The sequence below is a fragment of the Alosa pseudoharengus genome, unplaced genomic scaffold, assembly GCF_046254945.1.
Source record: "Alosa pseudoharengus isolate Yale_2024_CS ecotype anadromous, Long Island Sound unplaced genomic scaffold, YU_APseudo_1.1 YU_APseudo_1.1_scf_24, whole genome shotgun sequence".
NCBI classification, from domain to species: Eukaryota; Metazoa; Chordata; class Actinopteri; order Clupeiformes; family Clupeidae; genus Alosa; species Alosa pseudoharengus.
The window spans coordinates 7,662,429-7,672,580 of NW_027468689.1; the positions used below are offsets into that span (position 1 = coordinate 7,662,429).

Sequence of the window (10,152 nt, forward strand, 5' to 3'; positions counted from 1 at the left end):
ACCAACATACATGGGTAGCCTATGCAATGGCTATTCAAAACGACGTAAAATTGACACTTCGAATAGCCCAGGCTACTTTGGACTTGAGACTTTGAATAAACAAATGACAATTCCGACTGCAAGGTCCCAAATTGAAACGAGTGATAGGCTAATGGTCCCGAATATAAGGACGTTTCAGAATGCCACACAGCTATACAGACAAGTGGCAGACAGAGCGACATGTCACTTATGCTACCAAAGACTGTTTTTGAGTAACATCGTTGCAAATATGATGAGGCATCTTTCTACAAAATGGTTTCTCTATCATGAAGTTATTCAATAGGCTTAACAATAAAACATATAGCCTTAACTCAAAACAGCTGTTAGGCTTATGTCATTTTGATCTGTAAAGAATGTCACATGCAGCCATGCCTTAATTCTGCTCACTGCACATTTATCACAGGCTAATGTATTATAATATATACTTATCTGGAATGATGTTTTTCTCCCATCATCCTATTTTATAAAGCAGGCATAGCCTGATTAGACGGATTTTCTACAGGAATATGTTTGAACTGCAATAAAGGCCCAAAAAATGCAGTTGGAATGGGGACGACAAAAGTTGTGTAATGTTGTGTAAAGAGTTCAGATATTAAATTCAGAGACATTTTTGTAAACAAGGGACAGGGCTGAAAAATAATATTAGATGGCCTAGAGATCTTTGAGGCCTTAGATGGCATTGCATTAAAAACAATGTTTGTGCTCAGGAAAACATCCAATCATTTTTGATAAGCCTGACGAGCCAGACCCACATTAAAATGTAGGGTCTGGGCACTCACCGTTCGCAGTGCTCAGTCCGAGTGGCGGGATAATCGGTTGTCTTTCAAATTCCCTCTGCACGCAATAGGACAGCGCTATGAATCCCATGCGTTTCCCACCAGCGGAGCTAGTTGGCTAGTTCAAACTTTTGCCAACTTAATAAAAGCTTAACTCGTGTCACACTGTTCGCCAACAGCAACATTATCTTATTTGTTTTCAAGTAGCAGGGAATTCAAGCCAAACCGTTGCAACTCTGCCATCAATCATTATGTTAAGCCCGCCTAACGACTCTATACACGATTTGATTGGCCTGATAGAAGTTTAATTTTTCGAGCTCACAAGCCAACGGAGAGTTGCTAGACTAGCCCTGGCAACAAATCTAATTTGCTGCCGTTCGGGTGCGTCTAGATTTCTAGGCTAATGGAAAGGCACAATTAATGCAGTATGTTATACAGGTTTTGAGCAAAATATGCTCATATGCATAATATGCAAATAACATTTTAAAGAAGCCCTATGCAACAATTTTAGCAAAAATGACATTAATTATGCAGGTTGAGAGTCGTTCTGATGGTTCTACAACACATTTTGGGTCGTTTGGTGGGTGCTTCTCCTCCCCCTAGTGCTTCTCTGCGGAAAAAACGAATATGCAACTTTCTGGTCGCGGTCCGAACACATCCGGATGTGACTCAGCGGAAGTATCCAATCGCTCCTCGAAAATGTAGTCAGATTGTAGTTTCTAAGAAGACTGCAAAACGAACTCCGACTTGTTGCTGTTGAAATTGTAAGTAGCCAACCCTTGGGTGAACTTGTAATGTGGTTTGATAGTCTCTTGAACAATGTGTTTGCCCGACCATTTTATTGTGAGCCCTGTAGCCTATGTGTTTAGCTTGGTTTCTTGATGGCTAGCTCGCTAGCTAGGGGTTTAGCGTAGCAGTCACTTGCTACCGAAGCTGCAGGGGGAGCTATGTCTTGAAAAATGCGAGCCCAAATCAGGCGAAAACCCAGAAACAGTGAAGGAATAACCAGACCTGCATAGGGCTTCTTTAAATATTTCAGGTAAACAATGCCAAACTGTATTTTGCACATACCGGTACTAGCCGCTTACCGGTGCCTAAATGCAGGGACGTGCACAGGATTTTTGAGGGGCAGTTGCTCTGAACTGAAAAAAGGGTATCACAGGCTATATGAAGGACTGAAAATAACAGGGTCTTTATTAAAATATATATACACTTCTATATATATATATAGAAGTAAAACACTGAAATACAGCACTCAATCACCTTAACTAATAACACAGAAAAACATGACTTGAGTCATGAAAATCACCAACATCAATATCCCTATCAATATCCTATCAAGTCACTGATAGGTTTCTCCAAATGTGGGCTCATCATCTGACCAATTACATATTATTGTTATTGCCATTATCATTATTATTTTAATGCCCACTAGTGGTATTTATGTTCTGCTCAGGCAAGATCTTTGAAATGATAGCCTATGTTTTTTTAGATTACAATTATTTAGCATGCAGCTCTTTAACCCTGTACTTTCTAGCATGGTCCTCTCATCTCATATTTGGTGATCATCACTTAGGCCTACCTGCCCTATGCGGTACCGATCCACTTGCACGACCCGACATACGCATGGTGTCGCGCTGCCTCCCCACGTTCAGTCGTGTGTGGGCGTTTTGTTTAAAATGTCAGTTACCAGCTCATACTCAGTTCGTTTTAACGTATCTTAAGTGTTTTTCCACAAATGGACCACAATTTTAGGCATGTACTTAACAGTATACAACACATTAATAGCCTAAACAAACTATGGAAGCCATTTGGAAATCTTGTTTTATTTAAACTACTCAATGCAATCTCAAATCCTTACCAGAAACACCAACAGTCAATATATTCATCCAAATCCTAGTTTTGTTTGTTTTATGGACTACTAGGTGGTCGTGGAAGAGATCGTTAAAACATTATTTGTCTTGTAAGCGGAACCAAAGTTTCACAGGCACCGTTGTGGTAGAACAAAGGACCTACAACCTCGTCCTTTCATTGGAGAGTCGCCTCGCGTTCAACGGATTCATTTGCATAAAGATGGGCCTCGGCCATAGACAGTAAAAGAAATGGACGAACAGACTCCGTCGTTCTCAATGGGAGGGTACTGAATCATTTTTCAGTTGGTCCCCCCAGTACTGCGCAGACTCGCACTTAACTTTGTGACGTTAGCCATCGAACTGAATCTTGTAACTCATATGATAGATAGGCTACACAGAAATTCTTCTCACACTTCCTTCGCCTTCAAAGTCATCAAAGTTAAACATTTATTTATGTATTATTATTAATATCATCCTCACAAGTGATATCAAGTCGTGTTAATGTTGAAACTACCACACATGATCATCTTCAAAAACAGTCATGGTAAAACAAAACAAAAAAGTTATAGCCTTGAGGCTAATCTTCTTTCCATTTTTCTGACCTACGTCAATCCATCGAAAACCTCTGAAATGATTAACGTTAGACTACCTAACGGTAAAACTACCGTTTTTTCCATTAGGTTTACTTGCCTCTATGTTTTACCTTAACATAGGCTACAATGCTATTGTAGGCTACATAGCTTTGTTCACGAGTTTCCGTGCTGGCTGGACTACGCTTCTTATCTAAACAATACGGTTATCTCCCTTCAGTGCGTTAGCTTCCCTTCAACCGGACATGCTAAACATTCTTCTTACGGGAACCTAACGTTACGTACGAGGTAGTCGAGTCTTGTTTGCCTTTTATTGTTTATGTAGATAACACAGAAGCTAAAATATCGGCACATGATATATGTTATATGAAGTTATGGGAGTTCAAAAAAATCCTAAATGGATGGGCGTTCTATGGGGTTAGCAGAGAGTTGATAACCACCGCTACATCGATGCTTCTACTTCCGGGAATTCGCCTGCCCCCTTGGCCTCGGCCAGCTTCTTTGTCGCGCTACATTATTTCAAATGCAGCGCTGCCTTCCCGGGATGCTTTGCGGGCGCGTTAAAGTCGCTTGACGTCACCCATAGGACTAGAGTGGAATGCGACACGACAAAAAGAAGTGTCGTGCAAGTGGATCGGTACCGTAAGGCCGCTCATGCAGGCTCAGCTCAGGTGCCGGTCGGGTGCAGCGCTTTATCCAGGCCTACGTGAAATTCTGCATCCATTTATTTATTATATTGAATTATTTATATACGATTTATTTATTTATTTATTTTCCCCTCGGAAGGGCAAGTCGAGAAGGCCACATGGGCAGTTGCCCGGGCAACCTGAGCAACCCCCCTGTGCACGTCCCTGCCTAAATGGCCTGTCTGCTGTCCAGACCTGTCACATTGGATGCATCATGGAACAAAAAACACCACTAAGAAGACCTCAGAGTATTGAGAAGTTGCAATCCTTTATTGGGTAAGAATGGAACTACATTTAATTATCAAAACTCCAGTTCCCAAACAGAATTTACAGACAACTGTTAAAAGGATACATCTCAGTAGGCTAGTGAACATCACAACTTCATACTTTGACCTATGGAAATTGCTAATTTTGACTATGCTCCAACCCAACTTGCTATGTCTTATGGAAATCATTCATTTTTTAGTAAAACACTGATGTCATTACATTCAAGTTTTACCATGGGCTAAACAAAATGGCAATATCAATGTCAATTTATTTATATAGCACATTTAAAAAGCAACAGTTAACCAAAGTGCTGTAAAATAAAATAGTAAAACAATAATAAAAGCAATAATGATAACAATAAGAGTTTATACAAGTATACAAGGTAATATTTAAAAAACAAAATGAAAATATTTAGAGAAGGGGCTAGTCTGATGTGGGGAGGGAGATTGTTCCAGCGTTTGGGGGCAGAAGCAGCAAATGCATGGTTTCCTCTACATTTAAATTGGGTTTTGGGAACAGCCAGCATAAGTAGGCTAAATCAGAAGATATAAGATTTCTTACAGGGGACTATTTATTATGTATTAGGTCAGAGAGATAGCGGGGGGCTTTGCCATTCAAGCATTTAAAGGTTGTTGGCAAATTTTTTAATTTAATCCTAGACAGGGAGCCAGTGAAGGGAAGCTAAGATGGGAGAGATGTGTTCTCTCTTATGGGTACCAGTTAAGAGGCGAGCTGCTGCATTTTAAACCAGTTGCAATCAGGAAAGTGAGGCCTGGTTGAGACCAACATATAAGGAGTAACAGTAATCCAGTCTGGTTGTTATGAAGGCTTTTTCAAAGTCCACAGAAGTCAGGAAAGGCTTGATTTTAGATACGTTTCTTAATGGGAAGAAATTAGCTTTGACTACGGACTTGACCTGTTTGTCAAAAGTAAGATCTCTGTCCATGATTGGAAACAGAGAAACAGTTTAGTCAGAACCTGATAATAATCTGAAAGCAAATGCCACCCAAAATAAATAAATACGAACTTAAAATGACTTAACATATGTGGCTAAAGGCTAGTTGCTAATTAGTTTAATGATTTCTTGTTTTACGCTGTCTCTGTCAGACAGAGTACTCACTCTGTCAAAAAAATATTTTATGTTTTGATTCTCCTCAGCCTCTGCAAACTTAGACTAAGATTCCAGTGGCAGTAGATCTACCACAGCAACCTAAAGAGGCATTTGTAGAATTTCACTCTAATGGCTAATTCATCAACAAGCTGTTACCATATGGTTTACCTCGTGTAGTAATGTATCATTCCTTTAACAAAAATAAATATATATATATATATATATATAGTTTGTTTTATTGTTGTGCTTATCTCTTCCTCTGTCTCTACCAAGTGAATTATCTTCATTATTACTTGTTTTGTTTTTAAATTAGCATTAGCTATAAACACCACGGTACTAAATAATATTGTATACAAACTAAGGTTGGTTACTCTTGATGCCCCTATGATTTCTTTTCTATCAGGTGGTGTCAGCCCACGCCACTGACTCTAAAGAAATCATTTCTGGGAAAGGCCCACTGCGCGATGCCTGTGTGTGGTTTCATCTCACTTCAGAAGATACCATCTGCTCTTTGGCTTTGAGACCAGCCAGTGGGTGTGTTGCCGTAAACCTGTGAGACAGGAAGAGAAACCTGTGGAAGAGAGAGAGAGAGAGATAGAGAGAGAGCAGTTGAATGCTGAGTGTGTGGTGGGGGTGCAGGACCACCATGATAGATTCATTCCTGTGCTAGAAACAAATTACTGAAATGAAAAGTGAAATTTCACATTTTTCACATAGGGCAGTGTTATATATTAGTGTCACGGTGTTTGTAGAGAAACTACCGGTAATATCAGAACACACCTGCAGTTCCTTTTGATAGGTCTCCTCTGCTGAGGCACTCATTCATAACGCACGTAGACTTTTATTCTCATCAAAGGCTTGTTAAGGTCAGATAATGAGCCACTGTTCCACTTTAGTCTAACTACAGGCGTTATTCACTTTTGATGAATAAGCCTCAGGTTCCCAGAACAAGACTGCTCTCTAAGCAGCATTGCCATAGTTTTTAGACTATGTGTTTAGAAATGTTCATGAGCGTGTTTTTTTACGTCTCCTGTTCTAGTATCCTGCTTTAGTATTTTAGTATTGATGGTAATGTTGATACCACGGATGAATAGAGACCCAGTCAGACTAATAGTATGAAAAATCAGGAACAGAGTTTATTTACAATGATGCGCATCAAGGGAGAGACGGCATTACTTAACCTAAAGATCCATCAGCTGCTCTAACTAAGAAATAGTTAGGGTTTAAGTGTCCTTCCAGGCTGACGGGAGATGGCGCTGGTCATCCCATCTCACGTGGACTACACTGAATCAGACTCTGATTAGTGGCAGATAGCTACTGACACAGCCATGCAGAACAGTGAAACACTGAAGTCATAATATTCCCACTCTAAATACAGTCACACACAGACATACACAGGGACAGTATACGATATCATCCAGTCATTACATAGAATTATACTTTTAGTGTCAAAGTGACCCACTAATGAGAAATGCAGGACATTAAACCACATTAGAATACTGGACATAATGCAGAACATTAAACCACATATTTGAATATTGGACATACTGTAATATTCTATTCCACTTTCTCTCAGTAGTAGTCCTTAATTGAGAAGTAAAGTGAGTCCATTGGTTCTGTTTTCTCCGCCGTATCCACTTTGGATGCTGAAGTTGCTCTAACAAATCCCCCCTCACAGTTTGCTGACTCGAAAGTGAGCTCTTCACTACTCCCTTCCATGAAGAAGACAATCTCCTTATCGCTCTTAGAGATAAACTCCAGGTCTTTCTTGCATTCCTGTGGTGAAAAATAAAAACAAGTTGCTCAAGTAGTTTTCTGTCGGTTATATGACAAATTTGTTTTCAAACAACTTAGGATGTTCTAACTAAAGTTACATAATGCCTGAAAAATCACGATTACTGCACATCAACATCCATGTCAGACTTTAAAATATGGCATTACAAACCATAAAGGCTACATCAGTAAATGTTGAAATATGTCAGCTGACCGAAAAGTTTCTTGAAATATGGTTGTCATGACACTTTCCTGTAATGGGCTGGACTTTGACTCCTGTAACAACTGATCATTTACTGCCATAATGCTCATAGTGCTGTATGGGGGATCGGAGCCAATTGAACATTTAAACATGTAAATAGGCATAATGTCAATGTTCAAGAAATAAATGTTAATGAAGGGTGAGAATGGTTGGAATCAGCCTACATGGGACATGGCTTCGATGACTTACCACAACACTCATATTTACACCATCGTCAGTTTTTGAGCATTGCAGGAACTTTTTAGTGCCTGTAAAGTTCAACACAACTGGTATTCCTTTATATAGTCCAAATGTATCTGACTTGTAGTAGTAGATGGTTATATTTGCTGTGAGGGTAAAGCAAATTCAATGAAATCAGATGAGTATCAAGACATTTCCATAAATTCTAAAAGTAAATATTTGGCAGGCTACATACATTTTCTTGTCTTCAAAATGGCTTTGGGTGTTTTGTGACTTAGAAACACCTGATAATGAATGTTCTCGATGGCCTTGTTCTTTTCCTCTCGGTCTTTTATAAAATCACAGGGCTCCACTGAAAAAATGCATACAAACCACTTATAACTCTGAAATCAATAAGATGTAGTCACCTAATATCTTTCACAAAGAGCATATCAATATACGTTTGTGAGTCAGGACGTTATATAGTCTTTTGTGCAAAGGGCCCACAAGCGTTGGAAATGTAGACTGGCAATCTATAGGCCAAGAGCTGTTAATCATATTAATACTGTTGTGTTACACTTGTGCACATGCCATTATAAAGCAGTCGATGCTTTCTTAATGCAAGCACTCTGCACTGGTGAGAAAACATTTCGGCCTACACACATTTTCATTGTTTGAATGTTAGCAAGAAACAACAGGCTACTTTGATGCGGGCTTGGCTAAAATATGAATAAATTAGGCTACTGATGATGGCGAGAAGAATAATCATTATATTCAGTTATGACTAAACAACACAGTCCTAACGGATTACCAAGTCTCTAGTTGTTTTTTACAGGCAGTCGTTGGAATCCACTTCGTTGTAGGCTAAATACTAGACTGGGGCGCGTTTCCCAAAACCATAGTTGCTAACAGGTTAGCAACTGTTTTGGGAAACGCGCCCCTGATTATCTGCAGCTCTGCAGGTTGCGGATTCACACGGAGACGCAGACGCGCATTGAGCTCTACCAACTGTAGTCTATGTTGCGCCTCCGCCTTTGATAACACCACATAAACACAACCATGTAGGCCACATTCAATGTGGTCACATCACCACATTAGCCAACCATGTAAGCCTATATCTTGATCGATGTTTTGTTTGTTTTCATTTTCTAATGCTCCGGAACTTCATGACACCATCAATGATTATGAGGCGAGTCTCAGAAGCACTGTAGCCTATGCTCCGCTGCCCTTTAGTAGCCTACTCTCGCACTCCCCGTGCCAGTGGTGTGTTCAGGGGGGTATTCCAAGTACATGGTTTAGTGACAAACCTGGGTTAGTTAACTCAGAGTAGGTGGTAAACCTCCTAATAGAAGAGCTGTATGGCTTCATTCTCCTGACTAAACAATGCCATAGGGCTCTTGTTGTAGGAGGTTTACCACTTACTCTGAGTTAACTTACCCAGGTTTTTCACTAAACCATGTACTTGGAATACCCCCCTGATGTCTGTTGGATATCTTCTCTTCCTACAAGAACATGCAGCCAAGTCTCGGCCTACTCTGCTTTTGATTGGCTAAACACGTTTGTTAGGTTGAAAGCAGGAGCTGCCATTGGTAGGTGAATTCAGAGCGGCATCTTGAACAACGAAAACAGCCTCACCGGTTTCAACCCTGGCTTTCTGTGGCATTATCACGTCTTGAAGGGAGCAGCCTGTGCCGCTGCAGTCCTGGCAGGTCTCATCATCACAGAAATGACAAAAAAAGTTTGAGAACCTATTTTTTTGGTCATTCCCCAGTGTGGGTGCAATGGGGAAAAATGACTCACCGGTGTACCTGTTTGGCTGGTGATCATGTTGACTGGTGATATTTGCACACAAACAGTGACTAATCTAGAGGATTTCTGTTCAATTTACAAGCGCCATCTACAGGATTTTCATCAAAAGTCATCAAATTGAACATCGACAGAAAAAAAATAGATAGTTGACTAAATTGGAGAATAATGAAACCATCAAAACAACAATGATAATGTTTTGAAATCAGTTGCGAGCAGGCTGGGAATTTCAACATTCTGGGGGCAAGGCCACTTGGCCTTCAGTTGGGCATATTTGGTGGAGGGCACAAAGGCCACATGTCAGGGCACTAAGGCCAACGTTAACTATACAGTAGTAGGCTATAAAAATGATCAAAGTTGTATTTAGCCTATTCACTGCAGTAGACCTGCATCACTGTATGAAACATTACAAAAACATTAACATGACGCATTACAGTACATATAACTGTAAATCATCTGATCATCTAATATTTGCAGATATCTAGGCTATATTTAACATTAATTTGATATTTGTCCTGTTATGAAATCATGTATTGAACAATTTAAGCACAGCTCAGCTTTAAGAAAGTCAAATAGCCTAGATGCATGCTTAGCATTTTGTGATCATTAAGGCTACAAACAGCTGTCCTCTGATTTACCGATATCTAGGCGACATTTGTAATATTTATTTTGTATTTGGCCCGTTATGAAATAATGTGGAACAATTTAAACACAGTGTAAAATTTAAAGCCCAAATTTGGAGACATCCATGTATGTTGAAATTTACTGCAAATTCAAAACGGGATTACTCTGGAACGGCTAACTGTACAGGGGACTGCTTTACACCTTTG

General features: G+C 39.9%; 1 long non-coding RNA gene across 1 annotated transcript; it reads right to left on the reverse strand.

Annotated features, from left to right (window-relative positions):
• Positions 1 to 5,584: 5,584 nt before the first annotated feature.
• LOC143141877 (uncharacterized) lies at positions 5,585 to 7,882 on the reverse strand. Its single transcript, XR_012990815.1, has 4 exons — positions 7,773 to 7,882; positions 7,547 to 7,683; positions 6,871 to 7,098; positions 5,585 to 5,893 (listed from the first exon to the last, which is right to left on the reverse strand). It is a non-coding gene; the product is annotated as an uncharacterized LOC143141877 (long non-coding RNA).
• Positions 7,883 to 10,152: the final 2,270 nt, after the last annotated feature.